Below are 19,730 nucleotides of genomic sequence, written 5' to 3' on the forward strand. Positions count from 1 at the left end.
AATTTATTGGTCTCATATCACTTTTTATTAATTTTAATGCTTTTGTTGTTTTAAATACAATAAAATGTTTGCTAATGATTCATCCAAAGTAAATTAAGCTACTCTTATGTGTAAGACTAAAAACTGTGAATAGGTTTTTTATGTCCTATTGTGAAAATGAGAAGAACTGTAGTATAAATTAGATTTTACAATTACAAGTGCACTAGACTAGTTGATATAGTAATAGTCTTCATAATATTAGTAGAATTTAAATATATTTACACATATTATTTCAGTTGCTTTGAATGAGAAACTACCTTTAAAATATGTGAACCTAACCTCTAAGTCATTTATTGATTAATTATTTATAGAAAGTAAATTTTTGCCTGTAGGGCAGCCTGTTCTATCATATATACCTCAACAGATACCGTGTTAAGTTTTCTAGTCATATTAAAATGTTTAATGCAAATATTAATATACCATATATATAAGTATATACATATATGTTTATATATACATATATATTTAAAACAAAATATATATTCAGTTTAAATATATATTAATATTTTTGGACTAAATATAATTATGATGAATTTATTTTAAGGTTGACCTCAGAAAAAGGTGTTTTCAAAATAATAGTTTCTAGACTGATTACTTTTTTCATGATCTTTTACCATAGCAACTTTCTGTGTTAATAGTGCAATATTGTTTTAAAAATATTTTTAACAAAAGCAATGCGAATCCTTATTTATTATTCCCATTTTCTGAAAATTTGTATGTTTACTCGACGTGACTTAAATGGTCATGATGGGTTATAGCTCTGTGATTTTATAAAATATATGAATCTTTGAGATACATTTTCAATAATGGGTTGTTGAAACTTGATATGTAAATACACAGCATGAAATAGACCCATCTATGTGCATGACACATAAAATGATTGATAGATAATTGATTGGCTACTACTTATGAAAATGCCTAAAGTAAGTAAACAGTTTATTGTATCTTTATGAGAAACTCTGTTAACTTTTTAAAAAATGAGCAAACCAACAAAAAAAGCAACAACAAAAAACTGCTGTTCACATTAACTGTTTAATTCCTTGCCAACCACTAACTTAGAAATGTATTTGATGGGAGTGAATTTTGTGTATATTCTCTCATAGAGAAAGGAAGCAGTCTTGTTTATTATGTATGAAAACGCAATTTATACTAAAAAGCTCTTTTTTCAATTTTGATATTGAAAATTGAAGTCTAGGGAAGGTGGCTATTATTATTAAAAGAATGCCAAAAATGGCATAAATTTTAATTAATATTGCACAGGAAATAATTGCTAGTCTAAGAGTAAGAATGCCTATTAGAAATATCTCTTGTAAAGTAAGAAGCTTCCATACATTCCTATTAGTAAATACAGGAAAATTATTATGAATCTAGAAGATACACTTAAATAATCTATTTGAATTATGTGTAAAAGACTGGCTTTGACTTTAAAGCATGATATTTAAAGTTAGTTAAAATAATATTTCACAAATAATATTTGATCCATTGATTTGATTTATTCATTCATTTAATAAATATCTATTAAGTGCTTTGAATATGAAAGGAAACTTTAGATTATTCAGAAATGTCAAAACTGAATTTTACTTAGAGTCTGCCTTTAAGTAATCATATGTAACTAATTACAGATGGGCGATCACTCTCTCTCTTTCTCCCCTTCTCCCTCTTCATATTCCCCTCCTTTGCTTTCTCTCCTCTCATCTTTCTGTGTCCTCTATCCTCCTATATTTCTCTACTTCTTATCTGTATATCTCTTTATCTATCTTCATTGTCTATGTCAACTATTTTATCCGTCAGTCTGTCTGTCTTTCAAGTATCTATGCTTGTATCTGTTCATCTAGATTTAGAGGAGGGGACTGCAATCTATTGAGTTCTTACCACTTACCATAAAGAGTGCAAATAATTTCAACATTAGGTTGTTTAACCTACAAACTCTAAAAAGTTTTTATTTTTATCTTACATATAAAAATAAGCTAACTTGAAGTTTATTAACTGGAACAGCAGGTTGGAATTTAATCCTAGGTTTGCATATGGCTCTAACTTTTCTATTTTCTACACAACCTTGTCTCCAAATGGGAGAGTTTGCTCAAATAACCATTTTGACTCATTGCTATAAGAAGATATTGAATAAACATCAAACAGTAAGTAAAAACTTGAGTTAATGTGTGCAAACCAAGGGGGAGAAGATCAAAATCTCTCATATGCATTGATTGAACTACTGTATTTTGCTCAGTACCTGAAACATATTACCCACCCAATTTAATTTTCATGGCATTTATAGATAGGAAAATACTGTTACTCTCACATTCAGTAGATATGAAGTAACTGTTTTTTAATGTTCTATAGTTATAAGTAGTGAAGGCAGTATAGAAATTTAAAAAAATATATTCAAAGCCTGCTCTTTCAAACAATGTTTTATACTATTCATGTAATGAGTAGTTTACTCAGAAATAATGTTAAAATGTTAAAGAAGCAAGCAGCTATTGTCTTGATCAATATATTTAGTTATTCTATTTGAACAACATCATGAGAGACAATTCCACAAGTAAGTCAAGCACACATATAAATAACTTTATTTATAGATGACAGATGATGGCAGCCATATGCAAATCATTATGTCATGTAGATTTCAAATATTAAACCCTAATTTTAATAGTTTCAAAATTATCCAAAAAGCAAAAGTAAATTTTCTCTTACGAGAAAAAACTAGAGCCAAATGAAAGGAGACGTGTTTATCAGTCATTTTCTCTTACTAAAAATGTGTAGCAGTGCATTACACAGATTTCAATTAAAATTCAGTAGTATATTATGTTTTATATTTTTGTGTGAGATTATTTTCCAACTAAAATGATCTCATTTTAGAAAAATAATGTTTTATATTTAAATTGAAATATTTCTTTAATTTAGAAATGAAAATCAATTTCAAAAATAATCTTTACATTTTCAATACTTTCTTTGTTAATAATGGTTTTCCTTTGGAAATGACTTAGGCCTTTTGAGATTTTCTTTTATTAGCTCAAATATTACTTTGTTTCTCATCTTTTGTGCAGTGAAATTTTTTCTATTTGTTCCATTCCTGATATTTGTGTATTTTTGTTACCATTAGTTTAATTACAAATGCATACCAAAGGTAATGTATTGCCCACTCTTTTGGCAAGATAATTTAAAAGAATTCAGCAGCTAATTGAAGGTGTGATATACTGTACTAGAGCTGAAGACAGCTTTAAGGATGTAATGTTAATAAACCCTTTAGTAGAAAGAGGTTATTTTTTCTTTTAGTGTGATGGAAAAAAATTCAAAGAATGTACCTAATTTCCATTTTATTGCATCTTTGTGCCCTAGTTTTCTATTAGTTAATTAGATTTTCTCCATGCCCCCCCTTCGTCCTTTATAAAATACAGTAGGTAGGTAGATTAAAAAATTCCAAATGTTTTGGAAGTTGTATAGTACCATAATAGCATATTACTTAATAAAAAAGGTAAATATGTATTTTTACCTAATAAATTATTGTTTATTTTAAAAATGGGAAAAGAAAACCATGGACTATTGAGAAAAATATATTTGATATTTTTTAACTGATTTTATATTTTGGAAGAAGATAAACTGATTTATACCAAAACCTAATGAAAATAAATATAGTATTAGTTCTGTAAAGAAGAGCCACATATAGTTTTATAAATAATACAACTCTTTTAAGAATTTATGAAGCTAATGTTTTCTTAAGCCTCGGAATATTATTCACATTTTAGCTTCTTTAAGTAAGTACTATTCCTATGAATTTCTATCCATTAGAAGCCCTGTAAATTATTTTGATTGTTAGCAATAACATTTTCTTCATGAAAAGATTTAATAAGCATTTTCTAAAATTTAGTAGTCTCCATTGATTTCAAATAATAAATGTAAAGTCCTTATAAATGCTTACCAGCAATTTCTCTGAGCTCCTTAATGATGGCTAAGTGATAGTTCCCAATTTTCCAAGGATGATCAGCCTTCTGCTATCTTTATAGTTGACTGAAACCAACTCCTTGAAGCCTGAAGCTAGTGGAATAGAATTGTGCATGATAATTCTGTTGACAATCTGTGTGCCAACCAATTCTAAAATCACCCTTTTGGGTGACCGGCTGTTGGTCCCTTCCCCTGTGACTGGATTCAAGGACTTCTCTGCTTCCCAGGAATTGCCATTCGAATTCTTTCTCATTTTTTTCATTTTATTTAATTGCCTTGTAATTTCTAGTTTTCTATTTAATCCTATGGCTTCCTTCTCCTGCCTCTACTGTTAGAAAATCTGTCTTCTCAAATTACATTGAGTTAAAAAATTGCATAATGAAATTCCCGATTCAAATCCAATTTTTAAAATCCATGAAAAGTTGACGGTAATAGGAATATCAAATATCTTTGGTTTGCTTTAGTGAATTCCAGTTTTAAGACTAAATTTCTTTCTTAAGGATGACTTTTTTTTCTTCCTAGAGAACATTCTAGAAAATCACAGAAAGTAAAGCTAATAAATATTTTTTTGTTTCTTTAAGTTAGTACTTGTATTTTGCTTGGGGCCACCTTAATCAAAATAGGCTTAGGCTAGTTTAAATGAGAGCAGTGTTTGTTATGTAATTTCACAGTTGCCTAGAGGTGGAGGTGGGGGAGGCTCTGAGTTTCACTCCCTCAACTCTCCCTTTCTAATTCACCATATAACAACTGAAATTTCATCATATTTCGAATTATGTTTGGAAATGAAACCGATTAAAAAACTTTCCACAACCTGTATTTTACCATGAAGGAACTATTTAAGAAAGCTATAGCAAGGAAATAGAAGTCGAGGCTCATGTCCACCTGGGGATGAATGTGTAGAAACACACATTCAGATTGTGTGAAGTTAGTGAGCTAGAGGTATAAGGTGTTGAACATAAACCACTTACTTTACAATCTTCCTTATAACTGACACTAAATAAAAAAGTAGTAGAACTGTTTCTTTCTGTGTTCTAGTCTGTGGAATGGTTACTGCAGTTCTGACTCTTCCAATTAATGAGTCGAGGCCTTTCCCAGACTTTCCCATAACAGACAACAGCCAAACTTTTCCCAGGCCAAAGAGAGGGTCGAGACGCTTATTCTTGTGGCCCAACAGCAAGATGCAGACGAACTGGGAAAGAAGAGAGTTTATTTCGTAACCGGGTACAGGGAAAAGGCTGAGAAAATATCACCAGACTAAGTCAAAATCACAAAGTTTTCCAGAGCTTATAAACCTTCAAAGCTTATGCCTATGTGTAAGTGTGCATTTGTTCAAAGACATAAGCGATTAACTTCTTCTAATCTATAACTAAGGTCAGAGTCCTAAAGACCTTCCTCTGGAGTCTCAGTAAATTTACTTAATCTAGATGGGTCCGGGTGCCAGGGGTGATTACCCTCATCTTGTCTCCTGCTAAATCATGGAGGTTTGGGAAGTTCCTTTAGACATCCGAATAAAATTTGTTTGTGGAGGTCTGATAAGTTTCTTCAGACCCCCAATAAAACCTGTTTAATCAAACTTGTCCTGTTAAGAATTCCTTTGTTATCTTGTTATGTTCTAAGGCCCAGGAAAGGCCTACTCAAGACTCTTGATGGACTTTTGTTACATTCCAGCCTTTGTTTAGGGGCACTGGCTCTTTCAGTTTTTAATATTTAACCTAACCATTCAATCCGTGCTGAGACCATTGTCACAGAGACCTGCTGTTCACCTGTTAGTGAGACCTGGCTTGCCACAAAACCACTTCCGCTTAACCAAGAACATGAAGGTGATGACTGTGTCCCTCCTTGTAGTGGCCACCTGCCGGTCTCTGAAAACAATTTTTAAAAGAAATGCTGCTGTAAGCTTATTAATAGTAAATTTGTCTTAGGAAGGAAATAGAAAATTACTATCACATATGGGGGACAGGAAGAAACTATTGAATGTTTAATACCAGGAAAAAAAATACTTAGAAATGTTTAAGGACACTGTTGCTTTGTAATTCACATAGGTGGCATGTAAGAAACTGCACTATTTGCCAGGACTTCCAATTATTTTCAATCCCTGTAAGGTTTTACTAGAATGCATTCATCTAATAACATCTCAGTGTCAACTTTTGCACCCTCCTGTGCTGTCTTTCAAGACTTTGAAAATTCATCTCTGTTTATGTTTTCTGGATAAAGTGTTTTTCCCAAATTGTATGCAGCTTCAGTTTACTTTTGCTTACCAAAGTTTGCAATTGCCCCATGGTTTACCTAACTTTAAAAGTTTCAATATATTTTTCACATGTGCAAACATCTGCTTCTAGAATCCAGCAGCTGGTATCATGAAAATAGAGAGATTTTATGATCCTCATATTTGTTGCTCATTGTAAAGACTCCTAACAAGTGTTGTATGATTTACCATGAGTGATATTATCAAAATCACTCATGTGATTTTGATAATATCTTGCTTTTGCTAAAATTAGGGAATAAAATTAGGGAATGCTGGGACCGTGTTTCCAAAAGTCCTAAAAGCCCTCTCCTGCCTTATAATTATTGTATTTTTCAAGTAAATATCTCAACATATCAGAGGATTTTCCTTTTTAGATTTTATTATAATGACAATATTTTGTTTTATTTTTTTATTTCATTCTATTTCTTTCTAGAAACAGGATCTCGTTCTGTTGCCCATGCTGGAGTGCAATATTGCAATCACAGCTCATTGCAGCCTTGATCTCCTGGCCTCAAGTGATCCTCCTACCTCAGCCTTCAAAGTCGCTAGGACTACAGACACACACCACCACACCTGGCTAATTTTTCAAATTTATTTGTAGGTACGGGGTCTTGTTTCATTGGCCAGGCTGCTCTTGAACTCCTGGCTTCAACTAATCTTTCTGCCTCAGCCTCCCAAAGTGCTGGGATTACAAGCTAGAGCCACTGTGCCTACCTGTTTTATTTTTTATTAAGACAAATCATGTACTATTATTAAGTACACTTTTATGAAACTAGGAGTGTGCCCATACACTATTAAAATTCAGACAAGTTATCAGCATCAGTTAATTAAGAACTTAAGGAAATAATTTTGTTGCTTTAATAGGTCCAAAACATTCCCCAGAAATTTTCTCTTACTTCACTTTGAGAGCATGTTCCAATATTAGAAGTTCTCTGTTCTTTTAAAAACCATATTACAAAACATTATGGTGAGAAGAAAACTTGAAGTATAATGCCTCCATTTTATAAGTAAGAAAACAGTTTCCATTGAGTCTTCATGTTAGTGGCAAAGGCAATACTAGTTCCGCGTTTGTAGTTTTCCACTTTAGGACTCTTTCCATCCTACCAAGCCATTTCCATAACACACAATAGAGACTTCAAAGTCTCCAAATAGGCACATCAAACCTGTAGCAGCACCATTTATTTCCTTACCTGGAGGAAATCTGAAGATGTAAGTGGTCATTTTTGAGAGCTTCATTCTTGATCCTTTAACATATATTGAATGAAAGCTCAGATGTACCCACTGACACTACTGCATTATCACCAAACACTAGGATGTATATATTTTGTCAGTCTGTGAACAATATCTCCATTTCTCTTACCTGTTGCTCAATGATTCTTTCCTTAGTGTTGTAAGGAATCATGGAAACCGGAAAGCTTTTAACTCATTCATTTATTCATTCACTGTTTTAAAATAAACAGCTATACCATGGAATACAAAGATGAGCTGAGGCACAGACTGGGTTTTCAGGGAGCGCACACTGTCATAAGAGAATCTGAAGAGAATCTGACATATAAACTATGAGGTCAGTGCAGTGAGACATATGTCCACAAAATTCATGTAGAATGAAAACCCAGCCCAGATTTAAGGAATCAAAGAGATTTTGTGGAGTAAGAAACATTTGAGCAGACCCTTCTGCACACTTGGCAGAGTAGTCAGACGAGGGAGGATGACAGGAAACACTCAGAAGCACAGATGAAGTGAACCAGTGTATGGCAAGTTGCTGTGAGGTGCAGATGAGTAGCGATGTGTGAGACTAGGAATGGCAGATACTAGACTAGGGAGGTGGCTGGAAGCCCAGTGATGCAAAGCCTGATAGAGAGCCATTAGGGGTGCTCAGGAGGTAACATTGCAAACTTGTATTTTAAAGAGATGATGTTTCTGGAAATATGTCAAGAGAGAGGAATAAATTAGGAAGCTTGGGAGGTAGTCCAAGGCAAGAGAAAATGAAGTCCAGAGTAGTGAAGAGGTAGGAGGAATGAACAAAGTAAATGATTAAAAACTTGTTTTGATATATACCCCTACTTTTATAATGATAACGGATTGCTTAGCATTCTATTTGAAATTAGCTTTTGGGATAAGAAATTCTAAAGGAAAAAAATGACTTAATGTCTCACTAAATGGAATACTAATTGAATTATTTATTGCCTTAATTAAGTTTTTAACGTTATGTATGTGTTAATTATCTCTTAATGTCCAATGATTATATGTTTATTAAAATTGACTCCGTAATGTGGAACATTTGAAATTTTTTTCCAGGGATGCTAGGAAAAACAAAAAATAACAACAAAAAAAAACAACCAGATCTTTGAGAAAACCTTCAGAAAACAATCAGGTAGTATAAAACTTGATGTGTTGTTGTATTTTAGAATTGTGACTTAAGTAGCTTCCTAAACAATAGTCCAGTTTAGTAAGGTGGTGAAGACAGGGTGAGGTCACTGCAGGAACAACATTTGGGCTTTATAAAGAAGAGTTTAGATTTAGACATGTTAATTAGAAATGTCTGAGGCACCCATATGGAAGTATCAGGAAAGGCAGCTGGCAATCACAGTTTGGCAATCAGAGAGGTCAGGAGATATAAACTTGCAAGTTATTGGCATAGAACCATACTTAAATCCAAGTAAATTAATGAGAAAGAATATTGGGAGAAAAGATAATAGGGTAAAGATAATAGGGTTCATAACGTAATCCCACAGAACACAACACTAAGAAGCTAGGAAGAAGAAGAGGTCAGTAATAGTTCAGCCTGCCAAGAAAAATACTCAGTATGTTCTGTGGAAATCCAAAATCTAGAGACCCCCAGATGAGATATTTCACTGAAACTTACAGTTTTTAGATTTCATTTCCGGCCAAGTATAATTGAGAGCCAAATTACGTCAATATATTAGCTGAATAATGCTGTGTCTGTTTAGAATAAAATATGCTGAGCTGGTTGTATTTTATGATTCACAAACTAGTTCAGAGAGCAGTCCCAAATATGTGATTATATGTGACTAGCATAAATATATAACTTTTCAAACTCACTATTTTGAAAGAAGAAGCATTTACTTGAAAAAATATGTTTTGAATTTTTAACTAACTTGTTGTCTCGTGCCCACTATGCATATAGGACTGTCTTAGTTGTCATGTTGAATGTTTGTTCAACAAATGTATATTGCACTTCTGGCATGTGACAGATACTGTTTCAAGTGTTAAAGATTGAGTAGTAAGTGAAACAAACATTCCTGCTCACATAGAGCTTACATTCCAGTGAAGATTCCTAGCAAATTCCCTAGGCTCTCTTGGGATTTATGAAAACTATTTCAAAGAATTTACAATCTAGTAATGAAAATGAAATATATATTGAAAATATAGTAAAATGTAGAAAATAATGTATTGTTGTTTAGGTATAAATGAAAAACTCTGGGGCTTTTAAAGAGGAGGGATAGAATACTAATACTTAGTGAAGATTTCATGTAAGAGTTAAAATTTGAGCTAGGACTTAGGAGATGAACAGAATTTTACTTTGAGAGATAAGGAGAAACTTACACAGCATAAACAAGCATGATATATAGAAGATATATATACAATGTTTTAATGAATTGTTTGATGTGTTCAGAGGAGAATGGACAGAGACAGAAGAGTTATCAGCAAGAAGAGGAAAGCCATAGTCAGTAAGGAAGGAAAGGGGTAGGAAGCTACATAGTCACAGTGGCCGAAGCTAGGCAAAAACACACAATGTCGATTCATTAGAGAAATCTAACACAATGAAGTTCACAAAACAACTATACAATCTGACAACTGACAGGTCACTCCTGATTTCCGTGAGAGGAGTTAAGATGTTAAAGATAAGAGATTTCAAAAGGATATATCCTGGCACAGAAACTCAAATACTGCATGATCTCACTCACGTGGAATCCAAAAAAAGCTGATCTCACAGGAGTAGAGAGTCAAATGATGGTTACCAGAGGCCGAAGTGGTTGAGAGGCTGGGCTAGAGGATTAGAGAGATGTAAGTCAAAGGATATGTAATTACCGTTAGAAGAAATAAGTTCAAGAGATCTTTTGTACAGCATGGTGACTATGGTTAAAGATGATACATTGTTTTCTTGAAGAATGCAGAGACTGTGGATGTTAAGTGTTCTCCCTACATACATAATAACTATGTGAAGTAATACATTTTTTAATTAGCCAGATTTAATTATTTCACAATGTGTGAATATATATATACATACACACACACACACATATATATATACACACACACATACACACACACTCCTCAAAACATCATATTGTATATGATACATAGGTTTTTTTTGAAGAGGGATATGCCAAGGAATTATGGTCAGAGATTGGAGACGGAAAGTTTCCTCCTGTTTCAAAGAAAACATAGCAAGTAATGGAGAGGGAGCTGGGGTAGCTAAGGAAGATAGTGCTATGAATGAAAAAAGGTTTTACTATTCAATAAAATTGAGTGTCAATATACTAAAGCAGCTGATCCAATTAGGAGGAAATATTGAAGGATTGGACTAGAAAAAGGATATTAACTGAAGCATGATGGGGAGGCTAGCTTTAAAGTAAAGATAAACTCTTCTCCTGTAAAGAAAGGAATGAAGAAATAAATTTGAAAACATAAACATAGATGTGGAAGAAAAGGGTAAACAGTTACTGGTAGTTTATAATAGGTGGCTCTAATGTTTTCTATAAAGTGCAGGGCAAAGTCCATGAATCTCTTATTTCACATAAACACTTATACAAATGACACTCAGATACGTAAAAATTCAGAGAAGCTAAGAAAATTACCAAGATATTCTACCACAAGGTGCACATGTGTCAAAAACACATGTGGCCATTATTTCATATTTATAATTGCTAAAAAAAAAAAAAAAAAAGATTTAGGGGCATGGAATATATCAAACCAAATATTTTAACATGTTAAAATTAATTTTTTCTTTACTTTTCAGTCTCATAGTTCTCATGGATTTTTGAAAATTGATGTTATGATATTTAGGCCTATAATCATTGAAACTCTGTGCTTTCCAGAGTTAAGAATTTTTCTGATCTTAGAAAGGTGCTATAGTGCATATACATACATTATGTATCATTTCCACTGGATTCTGTGGCAGTATCCATAATCAAACACATTAACACTGTGTAGTGAGAAATCTGAATAGTCTCACTAAATGGAGTAAATTCCTAATATAAGTAACCTATGCCAGTTCAAGTCAGTTTTATTCACCAAAAAAGTAACAAAGTTACTTCGAGATGTGGATTTTTTTATTTTAAAATTATGAATAATGAATATGCAGTCTTATATTTAAGTTGCATGTTACAGCTTTTCCTTTTTAAAATTCTTGACAAGTTATATTGATGATGATTTAAGCAGTTGTATAATGAAAAAAATTTATCTACTACCAAGATACATTATTTAATCCAATATTCTATGAAATTGTAATAGAATTGTGCAGTTAGAAATCTTTGGACTGGATACAAAAAAAAAAAAAAAGAGTATAAGTGATGATGGACTATTTCGTCTAGCCAAAGTAAATATAGCCAAAGTAAATATAATAAATATTTACTTTGGGAAGCTAAAAAGTAATCTAGGCACATGGTAATGTATAATCACAGCATAGGATCATTTTGAATAGCACTTTTAGGATTTGCAGACCAATAATAAATACACCTTTACCTCTGACACTGGGTTTATTTTTAAAACAAAATATATATTTCATGGAAATTGATTTGTCTGCCCTAGATTTTATTTTCTTTGAGGATTTGAGAATTCATATAGAAAGATGAAATTGTTTTTTGTTCAGAGTCATTTTCTTTCTAATTTGAATTACTGTGTTCATTACATAATATTCTTTATACAGATATCTGACCTTTTACCTTTACAAGCTAACAGTATTTGTAGTATTTAATGGGAGATGGCAAGAAAAGCTGAGAAAATTTTAATGCATACAGAATAACTTCATGATGTATGCAATCATTACTCCACTCTGTTAGAAAAAAATAGACAATAGATTACATCTTAAGTAAATATAAATCTGAGAATATTTCCTTTACTCATGGGGTTATGTTTTGATGTTTGTTCAGAGCTGGATCTCATTATCATTAATTAATATATGGATAAGGTAATTCGGTAAATATTACTTCAACACTCATGTATATGACACTGTTTGCCTTTGAAGTGCTTTGTCTTTGAGGATATCAACTCTCTATTATTGATCTGTAATTCCATTAGGTAAATGTTATATCTACTTTTATATATATATATGTATGTGTGTATGTATATATAATTAATTTTGTTAGAGAAGCAAATAAGGAATGACTTCACAAATTACACGAGCTTGTAATAGGGTCTTGAAAGTGGACTCTCTGTCAGATGAAAATATAAAAATTACAAAAATCAACAGTAATTTAAAAAGTGAATTGATTGTTTAAAGATGGGATACTAACATCATCAAAGAACTGGAGATGTAGCAAGCCATAGCATAATTTAGAAGTGGTAAATAAATCAAAATATTTTTATTGGAGTGTAGGGTTTTAATGGAGATAAATTGGACCAAAAGAATGTGTTGGGGTCAGATTATGAAGGACTTTGAATGCCATACTAACGAGTTTAAATCTTATTTTACAGACAGCAAAAAAAACTTTATTTTCAGTGTGGTTACCTAGTCAGGTTGTTGCCTTAGAATGACTATGTAATGATACACCTGAGGAGGGTTGGAAATGCAAATAACTTGATGGCCATCATTCATCAAGTTTCCAAAGGACAGTGGCATGTTTAAAACTCTCTAAACTTTCTATATTATAATATCATGTCATTTAATTGCTGTGCCCAAGACTTTTATTGAAATTATTCTGAACAATAAGCATAACTCAGAAGAAATATTGTGCAATATTGATTTCTATTTGTTGATAATAATCAAAGTTGATTTTTCCCACTCATTTTTACAGCAGAGCTGACACTCCTATGTTAAATATAATTCCTACTGAAATTCTTAAAAAAGGATAAATATATGACAAACCATATGAAGTTATTCAATCAGATAACAAAGATCAGTTAGTAATAATTGGTAATTTAAAGAAAAATATTAATAAACATCTACTATGTGTCAAGCATTGCAGCAAGTGCTTTTAAACACATCTCTCAAGTTGATAATATTGCTGTTACCACCTTTAAGAGATGAAAACCTGAGTATCAGAGAACTGAGGTAACTTGCCCATTTTGATGCCTTTAGCAGTGCAGCAGTTGTCTGTCTTATGCTATGTCTGTACTCTTTCCACTATCATCCGTTTTACTTATTTACAGTCTTAGATAATGATGTCCAAAGGAGAGTTTGCAGAACAGTTATATCAATATTTCTTTTTTTTTTTTTGAGACGGAGTCTCGCTCTGTCACCCAGGCTGGAGTGCAGCCTCCCGGGTTTACGCCATTCTCCGGCCTCAGCCTCCCGAGTAGCTGGGACTACAGGCGCCCGCCACCTCGCCCGGCTAGTTTTTTGTATTTCTTAATAGAGACGGGGTTTCACCGTGTTAGCCAGGATGGTCTCGATCTCCTGACCTCGTGATCCGCCCGTCTCGGCCTCCCAAAGTGCTGGGATTACAGGCTTGAGCCACCGCGCCCGGCCATCAATATTTCTAAGTTGGAATTAAGATATGTTACTTTTAAAAGGTGAGTTGAACCTGATTCTTTATAACTAAGTTCAAAGATTTATGGAGAGTACTTCAGCACCACCTTTAGTCAACTGATTAATTGTGATTATTTATTAGTATTATTCTTTTGATTTACCTTGCTTAGCATTTACTCCTGAGACTCATATCTGGTTTTCTTTTTTTTTTTTTTTTTTTTGGTTTTGTGTTGGTGCTTATATAGATGACTTGCCTTTACCCAGAACAATCTCTAGTTTATTGCTACAGATTCTGCAGTTAACCTTGGTCAGTCTTACTGAAAATAGATAGAAGACACAAAAAGCTCTGTGTTAACACATTAATACCATTTAAAAATAATTTAATTTCTATATACCCCTAAAACCACCCTTATATATGAAGCTTAGCTTATTAATATGTAACCAATGGTGAAAGCAAGGTGTAATAAGACAATTCTAAATGTAGGGTCTATCTCCCAATTCAGTGCCTCTCAGTGCCAAATGGTACTTCTGCTAATTTTGAACAATAAATAAGATCACTTTTTATTTTTTAAATGCTGTATTTATTAAGTGCTAGCGTGGGTGTTATGTTTAGAACGATCTCAGACTCTTCCAGGATATCTGTATTATACACACAAATTTAATTCCCCTTCAATGAGACTCTACAATGTGCAGAACACTGTAGTCCATCTGTATTCATAAGACATTTCACAGTTCTCTAGGTACCTAATCAAAGTTTTTGCACAGTTAAAATAGAGCAGCAACAACAACAACAAAACCCACATACTTGGTTAAATTCCATTTTGTTTTCTCCATCCCAAACCTGGCAGGATTTTATCTTCACTTTTATCCCAAGCCCTCCCCAGCCATCTTCCTTCTTATAATCCTACCATTTACCTAGTCACTCCAGTTAGGAACAAAGGAATTACTATATCCTTTCTCTTCCTCATGCTAACATCTGTCATTAAGTCATATTGTTACCATCCCCCAGTTCTACTTGAAATTTCTTCAGTTCACTCACCCCCGGCGTATCTCCCTACCCAGGCTACCCTCTTTTCTTGAAATACCCTCTCAGTTTGTCATATGTTTTCTTTGTTGTCCTGCTACTTACTCACCAACAATTAGCAAGAAAGTGATCTACTTGCGATATAAATTAGGTCATTTCACTCTTCCGATTACAATGCACAACACTTCCAAAACAATGTAAACTTTTAACCTTGGCCAAAAAATCCTCTCTGTCACGCCTGCTAGCTCACTCTACAACCAGCCATTGAGGCATTTTCTTCTTTTCTTTCTTAGGAAAGAAGCATCTAGTGCTGAGACTGTTTTGTTGTTGTTGTTGTTGTTGTTGTTGTTGTAGTTGTAGTTGTTGCACCAACTTGTCTCCACCAGTAGTCTGCAGGTTTTGTGTGGGAAGAAAATATTTCTGTTAACCTCCAATGTATTCCCAGTGATTAGTTTAAAAGAAAAATAGATTGATCAAGGATTAAGACCACGGGTTAAGCAGAAGAATTTAGAGAACCTGAAGTCGACAGTGGGTAAATGTTAAAGGATCTTGATCTGGTAAATGACATGATATCAAACTATTAATAATTTTTAAGCCTTAGGGCAGTTCTGTTGAAGTCAGAAGCAGATACAACATTTAATGACTATTCAAAGAACAGAATTATGTACACTTGTCTAACTTATCTCAGGGAACATACAAAAATTTCAACAGTTTCATGAGACAGGCATATTTATTTTCATTTCGAATAGAGGAAGTAACCATTCTAAGGTTACTAGAACTTTTGCGTGACTTAGCCAAAATTTTAGCTTAGGATGTCTAATTCTAATCTCATAAGTATTTTTTATTATTTCACAGTGGCCATAGCCCATGTGAGAAATAATGAAGTTCTAACCAGCCTAGGTGGTAGTTAAGAGGGAGTCAGGGGGATGATTGTAATTGGAGAATAAAGGCCTTAACGTCTTGATAGGGAGTTGGAAATCCTTGATAGAATGATCATGTTTTTCAGTATTAAGAACTTCCATCAGATTTTAACAATACAGTTGGGCTGTTAAGTAGTATTGGCTGGCAAAAACAATGTGCAGAGGAAACAAATGATTAAATAGAAAGGGTGGAAAGAGAATCGGGACATTGCAAAGAATGAGCGCAATCCATTTTGAGATGTATGACTCTTTTACTTGAAATAAGAGACTGCAGATGCTCAGAACATAATGTAGTCTTGAGAGAAAGATAGAAAAACTTAGGTTAGCTTTTGATTGTCTATAACTGATAGTGTACTATAAAGTATATACAAAAATTTTGGTAAGCTGACATCTTCAGGAAAATAGTGAATCAAATCGACACCGTGAAGCACAAGAGACAAATCAGCAAAATAACAACCTATCCTGTGAGTAAATATAATAAGGACCTCAGGTGAGGCTGGTAAAGATTCCTCAAGATGCAGAAACCGCCTTTTCTGTTACCGTACCCAGAAGACACATTTCTAATTAAATAATTCGATTTGAATACCCAGATAGTAGTGGGCATTTATTTGTGAAATGCTGATTCAGTTAGCCATATATATATGCATTGATTTAAAAACCATCAATTTAGGTAAGTTCATCTAAATTTATTGAGATGTGTAGAAAGTAATGATAGAAATGAAAGATTTGCTAAAAGCAATAAGAAGACATCACCAAGAAAAGGAATAGCAGCAAAGTACTCACATATTAAATAGTTTCTAAAGAGAGGGGTAATGTGCCTCTGAGGCATGAGGTGAGATCCCCTTAAATTTAAACTTATAGGAGAACCCATATTTAAAATAATAAAAGTTAAGGGAACGAATCTTCAGAGGCCAGAGTTTTCCAGGTTTCTTTCTTTCGTTTTTACTGAGGAAAACAACACTATGTTTCTGCTCACACTTTCCTTCTGTAATGTACTGAGATTTTTAAAAACTAGGCTACATAGAATCCCAGATGTTAGAAATAAATCTCCTCCTAGATTTGTTCTTATAAGATGCAATTGTGACTTTCTATATTTCATTACTAAATATATGTTCTGTTTTATAACCACACATTCACATATATATAAACATACATTATTTTATTTAAACACATATATTTATATTTAAAGTTTAAGGGCATAAGCTTTTTAAAATTTTAGGAATTACACGTAGCCTACATCTACCAGAATATTATTAACTTCTCAAATGTACTGTAATTGTGCCTGGAAATTATACCAGGTTGCTAGGAACTTGTCCTTAAAATTCCAAAACGCATAAACCATAGTTAATAATGCATTTTCACATAGATTTGTTAGCACACAAGTGTTCAAAACCCATTATTTATCAACCTAATTATTTCTGTGCTCATATGACAATATTTCATTACCATCATTTTTTAAATGTTGAATGTTGAAAAGAATGAAAGAAACAGCTTTTTAAAGCCACGGGGCAAGTTATTGGTTTTACATTATGAGTATTATGCTTTTATGAATAGAGGATAAGTATTTTACTTAATTGGTTTTAGAACTATGGTGTTATGAATATAAATATGTACATTCATTTCACAACATTTGTTACTTAGGTATCACCAGTTCATTTGAATATGCTTGATACATGTGTTAGTGCTATCAATGTTTAAGTGATATGCTATCATTTTCTTCTAACATAACCAAATTTTTCTGATATCAGTTCAAAAATGCCAAACTACTCAAATTCACTTAATAATACAGTATAATAATTAATTCTGCCTTGGGGGAATCTATCTGCATTATGAATCACTTTAAAAAGAAGTCAGATTTTTTATTTGCTTTGGTTCAACATCATACTGAAATTGAAGTTAAGTCAATAGTGTGTTGCCATATAAATTCTTATTAAAATCTTCAAAGATAAATAGATGTGATAGATAGTAATTAGTATGTTATCTATAATTTTCTTCTAATTTACTTGAGGGAGACTAAAACTAGCTTGGTCCCTTAGTACTATAAGTAAATTCTTATAATTGTCTTTATGCTCTTAATATGTAATACCTATTAAAAATATTGGACAAGGTAAAATCTATATAGCAATAATAATACTGACATATGAAGCATTACTGATTCTTCAAAATGGTATACATTCTTTTCTTTTTTTAATGTTTCTTTTTTTATATACTTTAAGTTCTAGGGTACATGTGCACAATGTGTGGGTTTGTCACATATGTGGTGTACATTCTTTTCTATCTTCTCAAATATAGTTTGCATTAAGTGAGTCAACAGCTATTTGTGCCACTATATAAGGAACGAAGATGTGAAATTATGTACAAACAAGCCTAAAGCCTAATTCCTGATCTCTTAAATCTTACTTTCCCTCAGTGAATGTATGTGTTTTTCAAAGCTTTTGGAAAAATATGTAGTTTGATATTGTGCTAGTTATGAATACCAGTCTAAAATAGTTTTAAATCTACTATATGAATATCAAGTAATGGATGGAAGTTGAGTATAAAAGTTTGTTGGAATGAAAATTTATCTTACTTGTGGGTGTGTCATTTGTGTAATGAAATTTTAATCAATTTTATATAGAATAAAAAGTTGTGGAGTCAGATGGTGGATGGGATCCTAGAACACAAAAAGGACATATGGTAATAACTAAGGAAATCACAATAAAGGATGGACTTTAGGCCAGGAATAGTGGCTCGCGCCTGTAAACCCAGCCCTTTGGGAGGCCAAGGCAGGAGCATCTCCTAAAGGCAAGAGTTCAAGACCAACCTGGGCAACTAAGTGAGATCCCCGTCTCTATGGAAAAATTTTCTAAACTAGCTAGGCATAGTGGCATGCACCTGTAGTCCCAACAACTCAGGAGGTTGATGCAGGAGGATCGCTTGAGCCCACGATTTGAAGTTGCAGTGAGTCACGATGTTGCCACTGCACTCTGGCCTGAGCAACACATGGAGATCTCATCTCTGAAAAACAAAAAAAACAAAAAGTGTTGAATTTAGCTAGTAATAATGTTAGTAATAATTAATTAATATTTGTTCATCAATTGTGACAAATGTACCATACCGATATAAGATGTCAGTAATAGAGCCAACTAGTCGTGCAGTAGTTGGAACTTTCTGTGGTAACTAATTTTTTCTATAAATCTAAAACAATTCAAAAATTTTAAATTTATCTTAAAAGTTACTAACGTTAGCAGAAAAGGACTGAGACCAAATTGTGCAGAACCTTGGATGTCAACCTGAGAATTTGAACATTTTTAATGATCAGTAGGAAACCATCAAAAATATAAGGGAGAAGCATAATATAATTAATGCAATCATTTAGGAAAGCTTTTTCAATGACTCCACAGACAAATTGTAAGAGAGAAAAGATGATGTCAAAGGGGTCAGTCTGGGTCTATTTCCCATATAAAATGATATGGACCAGAATTTATGTGGTGGTCTGTATGAGTGGAAATATGAAGATTTGAGATAGTTTGCAAATAAGTAACAGCATTTGGCAATTGGATGGATATGACATCTGTAGGAGAAACAAAGTCTAGGTAATTTAGAGAAGAGATATAATATAAAAAACTAGATTTGGAAATATGAAAATAATGTAAACTTCAGACTTTAAAACTACCATTGCTAATGGTGTTAAACTAGATAGTGGAAAATAACATATATTTGAATTCTCAAGGCAAAGTGAAAGTTTATTTCCTTGAAATATGGCCTATGATTAAAAACTTTGAAAACTTCTTGAACACTCAAGAAGGGATACTTAAAATTTTTCAGCCTAGAATGCACTGTGGTCTGTTTCACAAATCTTTTTGTTATGACTATTGTGTTTTATTTGAAATTCCAGCATTTTTTCTTAAGAACATAGTGAACCCCATC

At 32.8% G+C, this 19,730-nt stretch overlaps 1 protein-coding gene across 3 annotated transcripts in view; it reads left to right on the forward strand.

Annotated features, from left to right (window-relative positions):
* The window catches only part of PCDH17 (protocadherin 17), a 97,601-nt gene that overhangs the window by 36,651 nt on the left and 41,220 nt on the right, over positions 1–19,730 (forward strand). The window lies entirely within an intron of this gene.

The sequence above is a fragment of the Theropithecus gelada genome, chromosome 17 (genome assembly GCF_003255815.1).
Source record: "Theropithecus gelada isolate Dixy chromosome 17, Tgel_1.0, whole genome shotgun sequence".
NCBI classification, from domain to species: domain Eukaryota; kingdom Metazoa; phylum Chordata; class Mammalia; order Primates; family Cercopithecidae; genus Theropithecus; species Theropithecus gelada.